General features: G+C 46.4%; 1 protein-coding gene across 2 annotated transcripts in view; it reads left to right on the top strand.

The window, feature by feature from the left end:
- Nucleotides 1-19,778, top strand: part of Sptb (spectrin beta, erythrocytic) — a 128,702-nt gene that overhangs the window by 30,248 nt on the left and 78,676 nt on the right. Inside the window, exon 1 of one of the 2 annotated variants that reach the window (XM_041658188.1) lies at nt 15,108-15,126. The exons of the other annotated variant lie outside the window; for it this stretch is intronic. The gene's annotated coding sequence lies outside the window, so the exon portion shown is untranslated. Of the gene's footprint in view, nt 1-15,107; nt 15,127-19,778 lie in introns of those variants that run through there. 2 annotated transcript variants of the gene reach the window in all.

Genomic DNA, 19,778 nt, shown 5'->3' on the forward strand with positions numbered 1-19,778 from the left:
GCGAAGGAATGGTAGGCTAGTCCCATCATTGTAATGTGCATAATAACTGACGTAGAGATACCCATGAAAATCAGAAAAGGGGCTTTTGTGTCTTAGATCTAACCGCTTATTTAAACCAGCAGACAGCCAAGTGATGTGATGGATGGTGTTGAAAGTGACCTCTCAGGAAGAGAGAGGGACAGTGGTCATCCTCTCAGAGCATCTGGCCTGCTCCCTGCATAGACTGCTCCCATTAGAGAGCTCTTGCTCGAGGGAAATGAGGGGAATTAGGAGTTGGCATTAAGAAGAGTGGAGAAAATGAGTGTGTCTCATTGTAATGGGATCCACTGTAAAAATCTAAGGCGTATGAGGGGGGAAACTGAATACTTACAGTCAGATTCCGACTTTCATTGAAGGTAAAATAGGAGGAACCATCTCTCTCTGTCTCTCTCTCTATCTGGTTTAAATGGCAGGGAAGGAATGAAAGCCAAATATAAAACATTAATGTGAGGGCTGTGAGTCACTCAGAGAGATTATCAAAGGGAAGCATGGGCTCCTCTAGTCTCAGACTATATTTAAAAGTGACCTTGGATGATTGATCAGTGTAAATATCAGGAGACGAGAGGGAGAACAGCCCTGCAGAGTTGATCGCCTGGCTCTGCTGCCTGTGGATTGTGGAAGGAGTGGGGGGGGGCGCCTTCCCTCACTACAGAGTGCTGGGGAGGGGGCGATGAGAGTGGAGGAAAAGCTGGTCTGTGACGCCGCAGCGAAGGGAGGGTTGCTCTGCTCACCATGGACTCCACAGTCAGTTTCAAGTGGTTTATTTAGAATCTGCCCGGAAAAGGAAGGGATACAAGTCAGCATTTCCCACAGCTGGCCTGCTGTCTCAGGGTGGTAAACAGGCTCATCTCAGAGGTTTCTGGTGTTCCAATTGCTGGTTGGGCTTAGGGGAGGCGACCACTGAACTCCTCAGCCAGCTATTCTCGCGTGTCAATCTAGAGGTCTGAGGCACGGTCACTGTGGCTTGAGAGGGTAGCAGTCAGCCTTGGAAGGTGTCTGAAGGATAGATAAATAAATAGACTTTTCCATTCTCCTACTGGGATTGTCATAGCCTGAAGGCTCTTCTGTGCTTGAGAGAGACTGTCTGTGAGTACTGACTGCCTGTGGGACACATGTTCTCATGTGGCTAGGATTTTGGACTTGAGGACTTTAGGAGGAAGAATCAGCAGCCTAGTTATGCTTCCTCACTGGCCTGCCACACAACTGTTTCCTACTGAAATTCCATTTTAGTTTTCTGGAGCTTTGGGGATTAAATGCTCAACCCAGACTTGATTAGGCCTCATGCCGCCAGGTGTGGGAGAAATGGGAGGAATCACATCCTGAAGCGACTATACATACAGACTAATGATTTTTTGATTGTTAAACAATATTAAGGAGACAGACTGGAGAGATGGCTCAGTGATTAAAAGCATTTGCTATTCTTGCAGAGAACCTGAGTTGGGGTCTCGGCACCCACATCAGGTGACTCATAGCTGTCTATAAATCTTGGATCTGATGCCTCTGGCCACCAAGGAAGTACACGTGCATACATGTGACATGCACACATACCCGTAATTAAAATTAATTAAATATATTTTAAAAGAGGAAAAAATATGCAGATATCCTGGCATGGTGGTGTACCTGTAATCCCAGCACTTAGGAGGTTGGGACAGGCAAGAAGTAAGTTCCAGGACAGCCTGGGCGATTATACAGAAAATTCTAAGAAAGCCTGGAGTTCATAGCAATACTCTGTCTCAAAACATGTACAAACACATGTCAAAAACACTAAAATCAAAGTCAAAAATGAAGCATTAAAAGAATGGAGGCATAGAGGTGGGCGTTTGGCTCCTGACAGCTCAGTGGGCTGTCCGAAGACCTTAACATACCTGCTGCCCCGTGCCCTCCCCCTCCTGCTCTGAGGCTGTGGGGAGTCCCTGATGTCCCTTTCACCTTGTCAGCAGAACTACAGACCAGATCGGAATCAGCTAGTTGAGCTGACTTCTTCCTGTTGTCACTGTGCAAGAATGTGTGGGGTCAGTGGCACCAAGCCCACCTCGGACATAGGCTTAGACCCGGTTGGAAGGATCGTGAGTATGGCTCACACAGGACCTGAAGAGACTCAGCCATAGGCTCTCCCTGCCATTGTCATTTTATAATGTGGCTGTGGGCATATGAGGGCACGTGGTATTGTCTACTTTTGCCCATGGCATTCAGCCCTGAACTTCACAGGTGCTCAATAAATATTAATTGAATTCATCAGCTGCTACCAGGCAGGTGCACACTTTCATCTGCTTTGCGCTTTTCATCCAGTTACACATTCTGATGAGCTGCACCTTGCAGGAACCTGGGTCCCGCCTCCTGGCGAAGCTGCACCGTTGATGCTGCCGCGTATAGTCTACACAGAGTATGAGAGCCCCTTAGCCTTGTACAGATAACCTCAGTTTTAAGGGGCTTTCTGACTCCCCCTGCCTCTGTCACCTCTGATGTTTACTGACTCTTTGAAAGGGCGACTGGAGAATGAGGTCCACTCCCCGCACCACTGCTGGGCCAGGGTGTTTAATTACTGTGTGGTCTTTGTTCTGTGGTTGAGATCAGGCTTCTCTGTGTCGGGAGAAGGGGATTCCAGTCCGCCTGCTGCATTATAGTCGGGTTACTTACCACAAGTCAGGAGTATCAGTTCTCTGCTTTCCCTCTGATCGCAGGTGATACAGGGACGTAGCCTCTAGTGTTTCGCGAGGGACCTTAGGCTGTGCTCGCAAGCATGCTACGGTGGGTGGCTTTCAATCTCTCAATGACCAGGAAGGCATTACATGTTTTCTCTGCATTCCGCGGTCTACCTACTTTATGCACAAAATGTGAAGCATCCTTTTAAAAATCAATGTTGGCCTCAATGTCTCACCGTGAGTATTTAATAAATAACTTGCATGCATTAGAACTATAAGTGATAATTTCTAAAAAGACTCAGAAGCCAAGAAAGTAGATGAGCCTGGGGCAAGCTTATTATTTCACAATGTCAGAAACACACGTGAGAACTTTTAAGCCTTAAAAAATATCATTTCATGTTGTCAAAGCCTACTGTAGCTCAACAAGGCTATAAGCTCAGAGATCCTGCTGTCTCCTAATGCTAGTGTCACAAAAGGGCTGTATGATGCCTTTGGTTTCGTCTCTAGAACCCTACAGTTTGGCAAAGCATCCCATGTGAGAATTCAGCACAGTGCTTAGAGATTATTTATGGAATGAATTAATATTACTCAAAGCCTAGCAAGCTCTGTTTTTGTTTTCTAGGTGTCGGGCATGAGGAGAATGGCAGGCATTTTCGGGGCAGGGGTAGGACCATAGCTTCATGAGTAGGTTGGCTGCATCCAAAGCCACTGCTGCTCTGCGGTCAGCGTGGACTCAGGACCCACCAGACATGTGTTTGTTCATAATGTATGTGCCAATAGGCAGACAAAGAATTATCCATCTTTTGGCGGGCTAACATAGCTGCTCGTGTTCAAAAGCACCAACTAGCTCTCTGGGTATTTCCTGATAAAGATGTCCATAGGCAGTGAGCGTAGAAAGCAGTGTGGGGCACGGAGAGATAAGCAAGGGGAGCGGGCCAGTTCTGACACACCTAGATAATGGAGGCGGACCACATGGCGGCCGCCCTGGTCTGTCTTGGTTAGTGATGTGGTCAGGAATGACTTGGACCTTTGGGCTCCCCCTGTTGTATGTGTTTTCTGTCACTGTGTCCCTTTAACAACAGGTAGGAGAGCAGCAGTTCAAGGACACAGACTCTGGGTATTATGTCTGTTGGGCTAGTAACACGAATCACCCAGGTCCTTTAGGGACAACAGATTCCACTCCGTTTCTGAAGTAGCATCCTGTGGCCACCAAAGGAACTGGGCACCTTTCCCACCGCAGACATCAGGTGGAGCCCCTGGGTATTGCTTGGATGGATATATTTTAGAAACATTTGGTTATTTTTTATTAGAAATTTGATCCTACTGCACCGTACTGGCTTTGTGGGAGCCTAGGCAGTTTGGATGCTCACCTTACTAGACCTGGAAGGAGGTGGGAGGTCCTTGGACTTCTCACAGGACAGGGAACCCTGATTGCTCTTTGGGCTGACGAGGGAGGGGGACTTGATCGGGAGAGGGGGAGGGAAATGGGAGGCGGTGGCAGGGAGGAGGCAGAAATTTTTAATAAATAAATAAATAAAAACAAAACAAAAAAAGAAATAGAAATAATCTTACAGAAATAAATGAGTTAATGAATGACATTTCATAGAAGAGAAAAAAGAATATGCCCAAATATAGCATCCCATGAAATAAACTGACCAAAATGAGAGTGTTTAGTTTTTTTCCTATGAAAATTCAACACCTCAGTAATGTCAAGTATTTTGAAGTTAGAGGAGCAATGTAAATTTGTACATTGTTGGCTGGATCATAACTGGTGTAACTATTATGGAAAAATATCTGTGAAGAAGTAATCTGGGGATAAGTATTCATCTTACAGTTGTGTCCCTCATTACATGGCCTAAAGAAACTCTTGAAAATGTTAGAGGACAATGTTCTACAGTGTTTCTGCTGCCATTGTTTAATAATAAAAACAAATAAAAAATTCATCAAAAAAACCCTCCATGATAATAAAAAAAAAAGAAATGGTGTTGGAGCACGGGAGGAGCGTAAGTCTGACTCTTACTTGTGGGAGGTATTTACAGCAAGCACCAGCAATCCCCTTTGCAGTTCTTGACTCTAAAAGCCCTCCTAAGTGTTAGTGTGAGTTACCGGGCTGTTAATAAAACTGAAATTTATCAGTAGAGTCAGTTCATCCCCAGATGATCCTGTGAGGCCCACAGCAGGTGGGTGGAGGTCACACCTCACCCTTTCCTTCTCCTCATGTGGCCTTGGGCAACATCCTTACCTTCTCTAAGTCTCTACAGATATGGAGTTGAGCAAGTGAAAGACACTCGTAGGGGCTGGCACGTGACTCAGTTGATGGAGTTGCTTGTCTAACGTGCATGAAGACCTGGATTTGATCCCTAGACTGACTTCATTAGGTGTGGGGCAGTGCAACACTCAGGAGGTGAGGCAGGAGGATCAGAAGCTGAAGGTTGTTCTCAGTTACATAATGAGTTTGAAACTAGCCTTGGCTACATGAGACTCTGTCTCCAGATCAGACAAAAGTCACTCAAAGGAGTGCACCAATAGTAACAAGAAAGTGTATTTGGCATTTAGGGTCGTTTTAGCCAGATACTACATATAAATAATATTGCTTTCAGAGATACGGTCTACAGCTGTCTGTTATTGGAGACCAACTTCCTGTTGTGTATTGGGGCTTGATCCCTTTATGCCTATGTGGATAGTTTATGACAGAGATAATGGCATAATAAATGACATCCGTTTATTGGCAGTATAATTGGCAAGTGTAAATACAAAGACAGAGTGGGTTTTCTAGCTGGTCATGTTTATGCCATGACTCTGGCCAGGAAGTTCTTAGAGAGAAGGACCGTCCCTTGCTATCCATCATGTGGATTCTCTCCTCAATTGGGAGGCATGATTCTGAGTGTGGATAGAGCTCACTATTGTTGGATCTCAGCTGCAGTCGTTTTGGTTGGAGTTTTCTAAGGGCTTGGCATCTACCACATTGATGATTAAAAGCGATCTAATAAAATAGATTAGGTTGGCAGGAAGGAGACATGTCAAATTAACTGTCCCTGTATAAACACAGGCTACACAGTTCTGTTCTGGAAGTGGCCTGGTGGTGAGAGCTATGTATAGACTCTTAGCAAGACTGGGAAGTCTGGGTTTTTTGTTGTTTGTTTGTTCTGTTTTTTAATTTTTTTTGAGACAAAGGCTCAACATGTAGCCCAGGTTGGCCTCGTACTCATGACCCTCCTACCTGACCTCCAGGATACTGGGGTTTATAGATGAGAACGGGCAGCTTCTAAATGGAGCATGGAATGGTTTGGGTCAAAGCCCACAAGCTGATGCCAAGGAGAACAATGATGGTTTCTCTGGGCCTGTCAGCTGGGTGACGGGTGTGCTGCTGAGGTGAGCCAGGCAACATTCCTCCCTGCAAACCCCATCCTCCCTCTCAGCCCAGCTTTCATAGTGGACTTTGTCTGAAGTGAGCCACCAAGTCAAGCCTGAAGCCTAGACTTCACAGGACATCACAACCGGCCTTCCTGAGCCTCAGAGGCTATTCAGTGGACCGTGCATGGAGCTGTCCTTGTGCGGTGACCACAGAGACATGAAAAGAGGAGGATAGGGAGGCTTTCCTGTGAAGAATTGTGGCAAACACTTGGATATTGTTTCTCTTTCCTTCTAGTGCACTAAAACCATGTTTTCTTCTGTCAGATGGGAAATGGGATTGGTAACAATCTTACAATTCCTGAAGGCTAACTACAGTACTCAAGAAGCTAGCTTTCCACAGCATCTCTTTTAGAGACTTACCTCAGACATCCTGGCGCAAGGCGATGCTGCCTCATGCCTGTTCCCAGCACCACAAAACCATGAGATGTGCAAAAGGATAGACGGCCCATTTAACAGGAACCTGGCATCTCGCATTAGGGGCCCCACATAGACACCCAGACAGGGCAGGGTGGCACAGCCTATGCAGGCGCCATGTGAACACGGGATAATAGACTTCTGGTGGTTAAAGAAAGCACGAAAGACTCCACTTCTGTACGCTTCCTCTTTTAAAGTGTCACGAACAGAGGGAGGACTGGTTACTAGATGAGACTCTGTGGCACTAAGAGGGGCCGACACTTTGTTCTGAGACAGAGCCGTGTTAGCCCACTGGTCTTGTGTGCCAGGCACTCGGGTACTCCATCAAGGACTCTAACACATCGTCTTGTTTGATCCAGGCAGCAGTGCTGGCTGGTGAGGCCTGTTATTAACTCCACTTTATAGACGAAGAATGAGAGACGTATGGAGTTTAAGCAGCCTAAGGCCACACAGTTAGTACACAGCTGTGTCCCGCTCCCTCCAGGCCGTCTGTGTCCAGATATGCCTGCCCCACACAAAATACTGCCTGGTTCACAACACTGGGCCAGAGTCACCTTTGTCTAGTGTTTCTGGTCTTAAATCCCCCCTGTGCTGCCCTCTGACTCTTTCTGGAAACTAGTTCAAGCCTTTCCTGAATGGAAGATTCCCGTTGCCTTGTGTTAGAGCACACTGAGGCTTGGCTGGTGTTTTGGGGTTACTTGTACCCTGTTTTAGCAGGACACACTCATTTCTCGACACTTTGCAAATGGCCTAGCCTGGCTTACGTGTCCACCATTCTGGCCATACCCACGTGACTCCCAGGAACAGGTGGCCCTCTGTAGTCTTGCAGCCATTGCTCCCTGGGAATTATTTGGAATCAGGCCCCTTTAAGACAAGAATGTGGTCTCGGTGACTCAGGAGGCAGCTCAACCTAATTATGTGATGGAAGAGGTGCTGATGTGAAGTCCAGGGCAGGACTTTCTGGGGAACCCATGTACAGTGCTTAGAATTAGGGGGAGTCTTGCTCCCTCTGCTTCCAGATGATAAGATTTGCCGCGTTCTTCAACAGATACGGGAAACTGGTATCAAACCACAACACCTTGCGAAGCCTTCTACTAGAAGCCTCTTGTCTGGTACATACTAGGGTTTCCCTCCTGCAGATAGATGGAGGAGGTCTGTGCTAAAGGAAGCCTCTGAGAACACAAGGTGGGGCTTCAGATGGGAGCCCTGGAACTGGCTGTCAACGTTTCCCTTCTGCCTCAGTTTCTTTTCTGTCCCAGAATGCTCTCTCTTGTTGTCTGTGAGTGAGCAGGGATGGGGGCGGGGGAGGGGGGTAAAAGTAGCTGGGGATCTTATGAAACATCGATCTGGTACAGGCTAGAGGCCCAATGTGTTTGTGTTCTGAAATACCAGGGTGGATTAGCTGTGACCCGAAGAGGCCTCTTGGGCCTCCCTGTGAAGATCATCTTTCTTTCCTGTTGCCTTTCTGGAAGTTCTTGTTGCCTGGTGTTGAGTTGGGTGTGGAAGAATTCATCTCTGATGCTTTTAAAATTGTTTATACCTTCCCAGCCCCTTTGATCTCCATATTCCTTCCTGCACAGGGCTGGGGTCAGGCTGGGCCAATGAAGCAGTAGCCACAGTGGATAAGGGCAGAGGCTTGAGCCAGACTGCCAGGGTTTGAATCCTAGCTCTGTCCCTCACAGGCTGATTGACTGGAACCAGTCGCTGATCCTCTAAGCCCCATTTCCTGGCCTATCTATCAAATAGGGATTAAGGGAATGGTGCCTCTTGGGGATGTTCTGAGGTTTACATGTGATGGTGTTTTCAAAACCCCATGCCTGGCACAAGGCAAATTGTCCATAAATATCTGATGGTCCCAGCTTCATAGCAGGAGAATTTGGCTCCCGGTTAGCCAGGTGGAGCAGAGAGAGGAGGAGCATTTCCAGCTCTGTCTGTAAGGGACGTTTCAGTCCGTGGCTGACTTCCTCCTTGGGGGACAAGGACAGGCCACCTTCTTATGAACATCTGTTTAGCACCCACTCAGGAAATAGGTGATATTCATCACAGTATTGCCCTGTGTCATTTTGCCATTGGTGGTCACAAAGATGTATCTCACAGCAAAAAGTGTAGGTCGTAGACGTCATTCCTCTGGTGCAATGGCTTCTACAGCGGAGAAGGACTGGTCTCTTACCTCCCCTCTGCTTCGAGTTGGACATCTGGACAGGTTCCAGCAGCAGGGAACTCAGTGTGTGAGCATCCAGTGTGTGCAGGAGTGGTACCAAGGGTTATGTGCGTTACAGCTCAGGTAGGTGAGCCCTGGGAACATGTGCTGTCCTTAGTCCCATAGTCACAAGGAGGTTCTTTTTGGAAACTGATCTCTCCAAAGAGTAAACACAGCTTTCTGAATTTGCACCAGAGTCTAGGGTTGGATATTAAACCACGACAGGATATGCCTATTACCTTGCATTTGAGAAAGTCAGTATTACCCTTGTGACTTTCAAGGCTTTTTCTTTTGTATTTATAAAAGGTGGTTTGAAACATTTAAACCATAATATAACCAGTTACCTCAGAAAACCTCTGCTGTGGGCTGAGGAGTTGGTTCTGTCTGTAAAAGGGCTTGCTGCACAAGCTTGAGTTCCTAACACCCTAGCACCCACATAACATAATGCAACAACATACCATAATGTCACATAATGTAACTTCACATAACAGCCAGCCATGCCTGTAGTCCCAGAGCTCTGGGTTGGAGATATTGGGGGAGGACCCTGGTGCTTGCTGACTAGCCAGTCTAGAATAACTGGGGAGCCCCAGGTTCAGAGAGAGAGACCAGGTCTCAAAATAAAAGCTGGACAAGAGGGCAGGGTACCTGGTGGGTAAAGGCTTGCCACACAAGCCTGATGAAGCCTGACCACGAGTTCACTTCCCGTAACCCACAATGCAAGGGAAGACCCACTTTCCAGAAGTTGTCCTCTCACCTCTGTATGCGCACCTCTCTCTCTCCTCCTCACTCTCTCTGTCTCTCCCTTACACATACATACACACCCTTCACTCTGTTGGCTTTCTCATTCATATTAGATAAAGACACAAACAAGCAAGCCGGAGATGGTGGCGCATGCCTTTAATCTCAGCCCTCTGGAGGCAGAAGCAGGTTGATCTCTGTGAGTTCGAGGCCAGCCTGGTCTACAAAGCAAGTTCCAGGACAGGCTCCAAAGCTACGCGAAACCCTGTCTCAGAAAAAAGAAAAAAAAAAAAAAAAGCTCAAATAAACATGTTGGACTTATGGGACACTATCAAGGGCCAGGAAAGCAAGGAGCAGCCGGCTCTCATGAAGGACCCTGAGATGGCAGTGGCCCATCAACAGTCCTGGCCTGTCTTAAGAGTTTTGCTTGAGGCAGGTATGCTATGGACAGAAAACAAACCTGAAAAGTTTTTGCAGCCCTATAAACCTCTCTGCTGATGCAATAATTCAAATCAAACTGAATTAGAAAAAGTCCAGGTTTAATGGATACTAGTGCTCCCGGGTGGCCTTCCAGGCCCTCAGAGAGGAGATGAAGAAGGACAATTGGGAAACCATTTGTTTGTTCTCTGGAGGGCAGTTTATATAGCCTGTGGGGGTGGTCTTGAGCATCTCTGGGGAGGGGTCAGAGTTTGGGGGGCTTTCTGGAAGGTGGAGTCTGGACATAGGCAACACCCAGGTGAGGAGCTTGGGATGGGACTTTCTACCCAAACATTGCATACCCTTTGGGTATATGAATGCCAGGGGCTGGGGTGAGGCTTTCAACCAAACAAAACCAAGCTCTTTCTGAAGTCCTGCATTCAAACATTGGCTCCACTATCCCAAGTCTTAGGTAGAGAATGTGATTTCCAACTCCTGATTTTTCTAGCTACACCGAGATTAATAGTGTGTCCTCAGCTATATTACAAACATATTAAGGTGACTGGGGAGAGATGGCTTGAGAAAACTTTCTGATAATTATTATTTACATTGAACAATAAAAATGAACACTCTGTCTCAGCTGTTCCTTCTAAAAGATTTTTCTATCTTTAAATATTCTTTCCTACCTCTGAAATCCCACTTATTGCCACATATTCTATCATTATTTATACTATATTTTAGATAACATGGGCATGGAGAATTTTTTTAAGATTTATTTAAATTTTTGTTGTTGTTGTTTTTGTTTTTCAAGACAGAGTTAGAGTTTCTCTGTAGCTTTGGAGCCTATCCTAGAACTAGCTCTTGTAGACCAGGCTGGCCTCAAACTCACAGAGATCCGCCTGCCTCTGCCTCCCAAGTGATGGGATTAAAGGTGTGCACCACCACCGCCCAGCAAGATTTAAGTGTGTGTGTGTGTGTGTGTGTGTGCGCGCGCGCGCGCGCGCATGTGCAGGTATCTGCGGAAGCCAGACAAGGGCCTTGGATCTCTGCAGCTCACATTGTAATAAGTCCCTGCCCCCGTGTGTGTTGGGAATCAAACCCTGGTCCTTTACAAAAGCAGTAAGTGCCTTAACCCATGAGTCATCCTTCCCACCCCTGGAATTCTTCCCTATACATATTTACATTACAGTATCTTGCTCAAAAAACTCTCTACATAAAAATTAATTGTAGTAATTATTCTAAATTATTGTTTTCAGGGCTATTAATAATAGTGGGACTGCAAGTAGTAAGTATTACATAAGTGTTTTAAGCCTTTTATGTTTATTTATAATTTAGCTTCATTATTTTATTTTTAGGTTTATTCAGGTATCATTTACATCCACTTTCTTAATTTGGGGTTACAATTCTATACGTTTGGTGACTGTGTAACTACTACCACAGTCACATCCCCTCAGCGTTCACGCCGGCTCATTTGTTACCAGCCTCCTGTCCTAACTCTAATCCCTCCCCCCCACCGTGTCATCGATTTGCTTCTGTCCCTATAGTTTTGTTATTCCCAAAATGTCAATATATCAAATTATATAACATGAAGCCTTCTGATCCTATTTTTTTACTTAGCATAATGCATTCGTGATTCATCAATGCTGTGTGTATATCAAGTCTTTTTTTTTTTTTAATCACTGAGTAATATTCTACTTTGTGGATGCCCCAGTTGGCTTGGCCATTCTTCAGCTGATAAGCATTTAGGTTGTTTCCAATTTCTGGTTGATAAAGTCACTATAAATATTTGCCTAGAAGTTTTCATGTTAACAGAAGTTTTCACTGATCTTGGGCAGATGCCTAGGAGTGGGATTGTTAGGTCGTATAGTAAATGCATGTTTAATCTCTGTCACTGTTTTCTATAGTTGCTGTACAATTCTGCATCTCACAAGCGACATGTGGGAGTCTCAGTATCGGCATCCTGATCAGTCAAGGGCTTATTTTATGTACACATACATACATATACATACATATATATTATATGCTATTTGAATAAGCATAAACTGCTGTCTTATTGTGGATTTGATTTGCATCTCCCTATCAGGTTAAGCACATTTTCTTGTGCTTGATTTGCTATCCACATTGCTTTTTCTAGAGAAGCATCTTCAGAAACCTTTTGCTTTCTCATGAGGGTTTGTTTTTTTATTAATGGGTTTTGAGAGTTCTTTATGTTTTTGGATGGAATTCCTTATCGAATGTGTGTTTTGCAAACATTTCTTCCCAGTCTACTGCTTTTATTTTCACTCTTGGCAGCACCTTTTGAGGAGCAGATGATTTTAATTTGAGTGGTCAGATTTATCAAACTTTCCTTTTATATCTTGTCTCTTGTGGATTATGCTGTTGATATGTTTAAATTATTATTTTTTTGCTTAGTCTAATGTCCCTAAGATTTTTTTTCTAGAAGTTTTATAGTTGTGGGCTTTATAGTTAGATACATAACTCATCTCAAGTTGATTTTGAACATTCTGTTTCGAGTTATGGACCACAGTTCACAGTTTTGCATCCAGATGTATGCTGTTCCAGCACCATTTGTTGTAAAACAGACAAACTATCCTTTCTCTTTTAAGTTGCTCTTGCACCTTTGTCAAAAATCAGTTGAGAGTCTGGAAGAGGTGGCTGAGTGGTTAAGAGCACTTGCTGATCTTGCAGAGGACCCAGGTTCAGCTCCCAGAGTCCACATGGTGACCCATAACTCCAGTTCCAAGTGATGCAAGCTTTTCTTCTGACCAGATATGTATGTGATGCACAGACATATGCAAAGGTAAAACACTCATAAAATAAATAGATAAAGGTAAAAACAGAATTGGTCACATGTGCCCATCTACTTTTGGACTTTGTTCTAGTCCATCGGCATGTATGGCTGGCCTAGTACCATACTTCACTATCTTGGAGCTCACTGTGTAGACCAGAATGGCATCAAACTCAGAGAGATCTGCCACCCTCTGCTTCCTGAGTCCTGGGATTAAAGGTGTGCATCACCATGCCTGGAAGTATTTGCTATCTTGATGATTGTAGCTTTATGGAAAGTTTGAAATGGGTGGTATGCGTTTTCTTCGTCTCAAAGTTTTCATGGTTTTTTTCTACCTTTCCATTGAAATCTTAAAACCAGCTTGTTGATTTCTACCAAAAAAAAAAAAAAAATCCTGTTGGGATTTTATCTGGTATTGTGTTGAATTTGTAGGTCAGTTTTTGGAGACTTGGCGTCTTGGCAACATCGACTCTTCTAACCCTTAAGCACAATACTTTGTTCTGTAAATCTAGACCTTTGATTTATTCCATTAGTGCTTTATAGCTTTCCTTCTAAAAATTTCATGTGTTTTTGTATATTTATAGCTGAGTAATAGATTTGGGGGTTCTGTAGTTCATGGCTCTTTGTTGAATTCATGAATAAGCCATTGTAGCCAACTTGTGAGTGCTTGTCTTGATTCCGTAATAAAATACAAGATGCTAGAGTAGGATTGGGAAGCTCATCCAATCTCTTGTTTATAAGTCAGCAGTGAGGCTCAGCAGTCTGAGTGTAGCTCCAAGAGACAAGAGCGCTAGCCTTCATGTTGGCACCCTCCCAGCCACATAAACCTTGGACAACTCCTACTCCCTGGTCAGGGTCTTCCTCTGTGATGACCAACCTTTACGGTCAACTTGATTGAATTTAGAACCACCATGGAGGCTGGCAGTGGTGGCACACGCCTTTAACCCCAGCAGAGGCAGATGGATCTCTGAATTAGAGACCAGCCTGGTCTAGAGAAACCCTATCTTGAGGGGGAGGAGGGAGAGACAGAGAGAGAAGGCGAAGGAGGAGGAATCACCATGGAAACAAATCTTTGGTTCCGTTTGAAGATTGTTCAGATTAGGTTCACTGAGGTGGGAAGACTCAGCCTAAACGTGGGCGAGTACCATCCCATGGGCCACTGTCTAGGCCAAAAACACAGGAAAAATGAGGTTAAGCTTAAACATTCCACCAACTTTGCTTCCTGTTACAGGAGCAGCATAACCAGCTGCCTCGGGCCTATGCTGCCAGGCCTTCCCCATCTCAACAGACTGTGCTTTGCTTGTTTGTTTTGTTTTGTTTTCCAAGACAGGGTTTTTCTGTGTGGTCCTGGCTGTCCTGGAACTTATCCTGCAGACCAGGCTGGTCTCCATCTCACAAAAGCTTGAGCCACCGTACCCAGCCCCTGAAGTTGTTTTTATCAGGGTGATGGGAAAAGTAACAATAACAGAGTTCTAATACTGTCTGTTGGGAAGTCCACCCCTTCCTGGGGCAGGCAGGATGGAGCTGGCTTTCTCTGCAGGTACCATAAACAGCTGCCTCCCTTCATTGAGAGAAGGTGGAGGAGTAGCTTGTCTGACCAGCCCTTTGTCACCCATTGACGGGTTTGGCTCTGAACCTGCCTCTTTGACACCCCCTTCTCTGAGTCTTCCCAGTGACGTGAAAGCAGCTCCCTTGGTTTTGAGAAGTCCACAGTAGTAGGGACTTAGGTTGACATGGTCTCATTTGGCAGTGGGAAGGTCAGTAGGTTCGAGGAAAAAGGATGGGCTGGTCTACTCAGTGGAGTGGCATTAAGGCAGTTTAGGACAGTGTGTGAAGCACAAATAATAAAACTCAGGATCAGAAATCAAGGTTCAACCTGAAGATCCAGAAAGCCAAACAGCCAGCCACTGGCCCTTACCTTGGCCTCAGTCCGAATGTCAGAAGGAGACTGTGTCTGAGAGCTGTGTGTGTCCCCATTCACCCTTGCCCCATCTAATATTCCTCTCAAGGGCTAGGATTAAAGGTGTGCACCACCCTGTTCCTATAGCAGCTAGGGTGGCTCCTGGGATTAAAGGTGTGTGTTACTATAATCTGGTCTGTAAGGCTGACCAGTGGGACTGTTTTGCTCTCAGATCTTCAGGCAGTCTTTATTTATTAAAATCCAATTGAAATGCCCCTGCAGGTGTGGCTCCATGAAGAAGGGTGAAAGGGAAAGCGGTCTCAGGAAGAACAATGGGACGGCAGTAAACTCTACATCCTGTATCCCTTTCTTTTCTCCATGAGGACACCCTGACCACAGTCACAGACTTGAAGCTGAGATACACTGTGTAGTTTTTATAAATAGCAGCTTGGGCCATTTGGCAGCAGTTTCCACATCACAGACAGACAGCTTCGTAGCATCTCTTCAAGTGTATGTGATGCTGAGTGGACTGGAGGAGACCGCAAACAGAGCGTTATTCTCTCTCATGTTGCAGGTGAGGAAAGCCTTACTCCCTGGCCATCTAGGAAGGCAAGTTCCACCCTTCTGTGACCCTGATTCTAGGAACATAGGGGCCAGGATCAGAGGACGATGGGAAGGGTTTTATGGCTAAGACCTTGAAGAGATGCCGGTCACTTCTGTGTAGTTACCAGGCGTCACCTAGGCAGAAGGGTGACTGGAAAACGTGTGTGGGGGCAGAAAATGGAGCATCAAGCAATGGGTAGGCTGAGTAGTTGTGCCCAACAGCTCATGGAAACGGTGGCACAGAGTGGGTAAGTGATTTGTAGAAGGATGCACAACTACTAGGAATGGAAGCTAGGATGTCCAGTGAGGTCTTTTACCCCCACAGAATGGGGTAACAGCCATAGTAATGACAGTGCTGTTTAACAGTTGGTACAGGCCAGCGCGCACTAAGTGGGGTGATACACACTGAAGTCTTAATGATTCTGGGTTCCCTTCTGTGATGGTTGTACTGACTGTAATCTTGACAGGCTCTGGGACCACCTGGGAGACAAGCCTCCTGACTCGCGTGTGAAGGATTATCTAGATTAGGTCAGCCTCTGGCCACAGCTGTAAGAGTAGCTTGTTTAGGTTAACCAAGGTGGGTGGCACCATTTTCTGAGGTTCGGTCCTGGACCAAATACAAAGGGGAATGTTAACAGAGAATCAGTACCTGCCCACCCCCCGCTTCTTGACTACGGATGCCTCAAACTCTTGCCACCATGACGTACTACCCCCAAACTATGAGCCAGAGTAAACCAGTCCTTCACCGACTTGCTCTTGTGTGTGTGTGTGTGGGGGGGGGGTGTTTGTTTGTTTTATCATAGCAACAGGCAAGGTAGTAGCTAGGACATTCCTAGCCCCAGGCTCTGCCTCACAATCATCCAAAGCTCAAAACTGTCCCTGAGGAGAGTGGCCCGCACTGTGCCTTTTATAAGCTGGTGGCTGGTGCTTCCCTCCAGCAGAGCTCAGACAGGGGCTGAAGAGCCCTCCTGTGAAGAACTGGGATACTGGGTGTAGCAGGAGCTGGTGCCAGGCCTCGAGTAGTTGCAGTTACCTCTGCTTGAGACTGGAGCTGCCTCTTGTAGATAACTTCCTAAATGTCCCCAGAGGATGGCCCCATGAAGTCAGGCTCGGTGTCCTGGCCAGGGATGGGAAAACCCCTTGGCCAGCACTTGTTCCCTCAGGAGGCCTCGTGGGCTCGAGATACTGTTGGAAGATGAGCTTTAATTGAATTACTGTAAGAGCTCCAACATGAATGAGTAAATTGGCACCCATAACTTATACATTATTTAAAGTCAGTCCTTTAAAATAGCTGCTTTTGCTTGCGTGGTGGAGATGCTGGGGTTGAAATCATTCCATGACTGGCATTTCTGTGGCGTGATGAAGGAGACATGAAAGACTTCTGCATGGGATGGGGAGGGCATTCCTGTCTGGAGGCTTCTGGAGAGGTGGCTGCTCTTCTTTCCCGTGAATGAGGACACAGAGTGGGGGTTGGGGCGGAGGCTTTAAGATGTACAGAGACTTGCGGGAGCTCGGGCTCCAGTGTCACTGTCCGTCCCTTCAACCACGCTGTCCAGCAACAGAAGAGGTGCTGAGAGCGTGTGGCTGAGGCGGCAGGAGCAACAGTGATATTAATGACTCTTCAGTAGGATTGCATGTGCCATGTTTCCAGCCCCCAGGCTCCTTGACCCTCAAATAGTATGTCTCCTATCGAAGTCTCCCGTTCTCTTAAGACCATCTCTCAGCCTTGTGCATTTGTTCAGCAGATGCCATCTAGGCCATTCGGTATGTCTGGCATTGTGCCAGGCCGGTTCATACTGCCGTTAGTAGCATCTTTCTACATTATCATCTGCACCTGGCATTCTCTAGCTTGCTAAGTTTGCCTTCACCTCCTTGTTTTCATATACATTCCTCCGTTTTGAGAGGTTTGGCTGTCTCTTGGCCATGTTTTAGCCTCCTGGGTTTCCGTTTATGTCAGTTACCTGTTTATGTCCTTTGCAACTTTGTCAAGAAATTTGGTTATGAAAGGGAGGAGGAGGGTGGCAAAGAATTTTGCTAAAGATGGCAAAGACTTGAGCATGCTAAAATGAAGGTGGGAAGAGTTACCTATTGTTGCTGTGATTAACACCATGACCAAAACTATCAGGGAGGAAAGAGTTTATTTCATCTTACAATTTATAGGTCACAGTCCATCACTGAGGGCAAAAACTCAAACAAGAATCTGGAGGCAGGAACTGAAGCAGAGGCTATGGAGGAGGGATGCTTACTGGCTTGCTTTCCATGGCTTGCTCAGCTTGCTTTCCTACACAGTCCAGGACCACTTGCTCAGGGATGGCTTTGCCCACAGTGGGCTGGCCCTACCATGTCAATCATTAATCAAGAGGGTGCCCCCAGACACGCCCTCAGGGCAATCTTATGGAGGCAGTTCCTTAACTGAGGTTCTCTCTTCCCGGTTGACTCTTCTTTTGTGTCAAGTTGACCAAAAGCTAAGTACTATGTCACTCCTCCCTGGGTTGAGGGGAGGGCTGTAGGGAGGACCGTGTGGATCCAGACTCACTAGCCATTGCAATTGAGGCTGAGGGGATGGAGTAAGGCTGGGAAGTAAAGTCAGTGTCTCGGCTCCCACCGGTTTCCTTACCCCAGAGGCAGTGGAGGACCCAGGAAGGTGGGTGGGAGGGAAAAGGTAACCCCAATTAAATTCTGAGAAACTGCTCTATGTTGTGTTTCTAAATGAAAAGACGTATTCATTGCAAAACAAACAGACAACAACGATGACAACCATTGAATTTCAGTGTATGGGATGGGACACGTGTAATGGGGAGGCTCAGGACACATTGGGCAGAGTCAGCACAGGGAGACCCCAGCCCCCGTCCCAGATGCCGTAGTTTCGATTCAGACTGTATTGTTGGAAGCTTCCAGAGAAGGGTATGCCCTTATAGGGGGTAAGTTGAAAGGCCTAAGCTTAGGAAGAAAGAGAACGTTTTCCAAAGCCAGGCAAGATGTGGTGACAGCCTGAAGTGAAGAGGAAGCTTTGGAAGTGAAGGAATAAAGGTGCTCTCCAGATGCGTAACATCTGGACTTAGTAATAGATAGTAATGAGTGCTTAGTGCTTGTAGGTGGGTAATTGGGGAAATGAGTACACAGGGTAAGGAGTGTGGTGGAGGTGGAGGTGGGGGAGGGGGTTCCAGAATGAGAGCAGGTCTCTAAGGCAATATTATTTATTGAGTACCTGCATGCGCCCCAGGTACATCACTGAGTACTAGGGTCCAGTGAGGAAGATGGACATGGCTACTGCCTACATGGAGCCTACTATGTAGGCAAGGAGAGAGAAAGTGGGAAGAAAGTCAACAGACAGGTGTGAGTGCAGTTCTTATGGTGGGTCAGGAGGCTGATTCCAAGGTCGCAGGGAGGATTCACCTTGGGAGGAATGCTCAGGGAGGACTCACCTTAGGGGGAATGCTCAGGGAGGATTCACCTTGGGAGGAATGCTCAGGGAGGACTCCCCTTGGGAGGAATGCTCAGGGAGGACTTGCCTTAGGGGGAATGCTCAGGGAGGACTCACCTTAGGGGGAATGCTCAGGGAGGATTCACCTTGGGAGGAATGCTCAGGGAGGACTCACCTTGGGAGGAATGCTCAGGGAGGACTTACCTTAGGGGGAATGCTCAGGGAGGACTCACCTTAGGGGGAATGCTCAGGGAGGACTCACCTTAGGGGGAATGCTCAGGGAGGACTCACCTTAGGGGGAATGCTCAGGGAGGACTCACCTTAGGGGGAATGCTCAGGGAGGACTTCACCTTTGAAGGAATGCTCAGGGAGGACTCACCTTGGAAGCTATGCTCAGGGGGGACCGCCACAGGAAGCGATGCCCATGAAGAGTCTTGGGAAATGGGAAAGAGACAGACATGCGTGGTCGCTCCGAAAGTGTCTGGTACAGGCTAGAATACACAGGGCCCAGGGGTGGTCCAGACAAGACACGTTTGAGGAGATGAAGGAAGGCTTGGAGAATATATGTCATGCAGGTAGAAGATGAGCTCAGAAGAGGAGGCAGAAGCTGCCAGACTGTGCTGACTAAAGCTGTGCTCATGTTGCCCCAGGCTTGTGACCGCTAGGCAGTTCTCCCCTCAATGCCAGTGGGTACAGAAGCTGAGAGTAGTAAGTGGAAAACTTCAGAAATAAACTTGTAAGCTTTAGACTGCATGCTGTTTCTAAGTAGCAGGGTGGGATCTTGCACCTCCTACTCCAACATGAATCATTCCATTATTCTTTTTCTTTTTTGGTTTTTTGAGACAGGGTTTCTCTGTGTAACAGTCTTGGCTGTCCTGGAACTCACTCTGTAGACCAGGCTGGCCTTGAACTCCCTGAGATCCACCTGCCTCGGCCTCCCAAGTGCTGGGATTAAAGGTGTGTGTGCCTCTACCTCCTGGCCTCATTCTATTATTCTTATTTGTCATATCCATGCTGTATATGCTACTCATCCTTTACTCACTTAGGACACCTTTCTAGTATCAGACTGCCTTTCATATAATTATAGTCTAGAATTTAAGTAACTTGTTTTACTCAGTGAAACCAATGTACAAGAGTAGTGGTGCTGGACATTTTATTAAACTGTATAGTTACAGTTATTTCATTCTGTTATGAGTTGT

This window comes from Microtus oregoni, unplaced genomic scaffold (genome assembly GCF_018167655.1).
Source record: "Microtus oregoni isolate MIOR12 unplaced genomic scaffold, Mior012 000009F_ref0000495, whole genome shotgun sequence".
In the NCBI taxonomy this organism is placed as follows: domain Eukaryota; kingdom Metazoa; phylum Chordata; class Mammalia; order Rodentia; family Cricetidae; genus Microtus; species Microtus oregoni.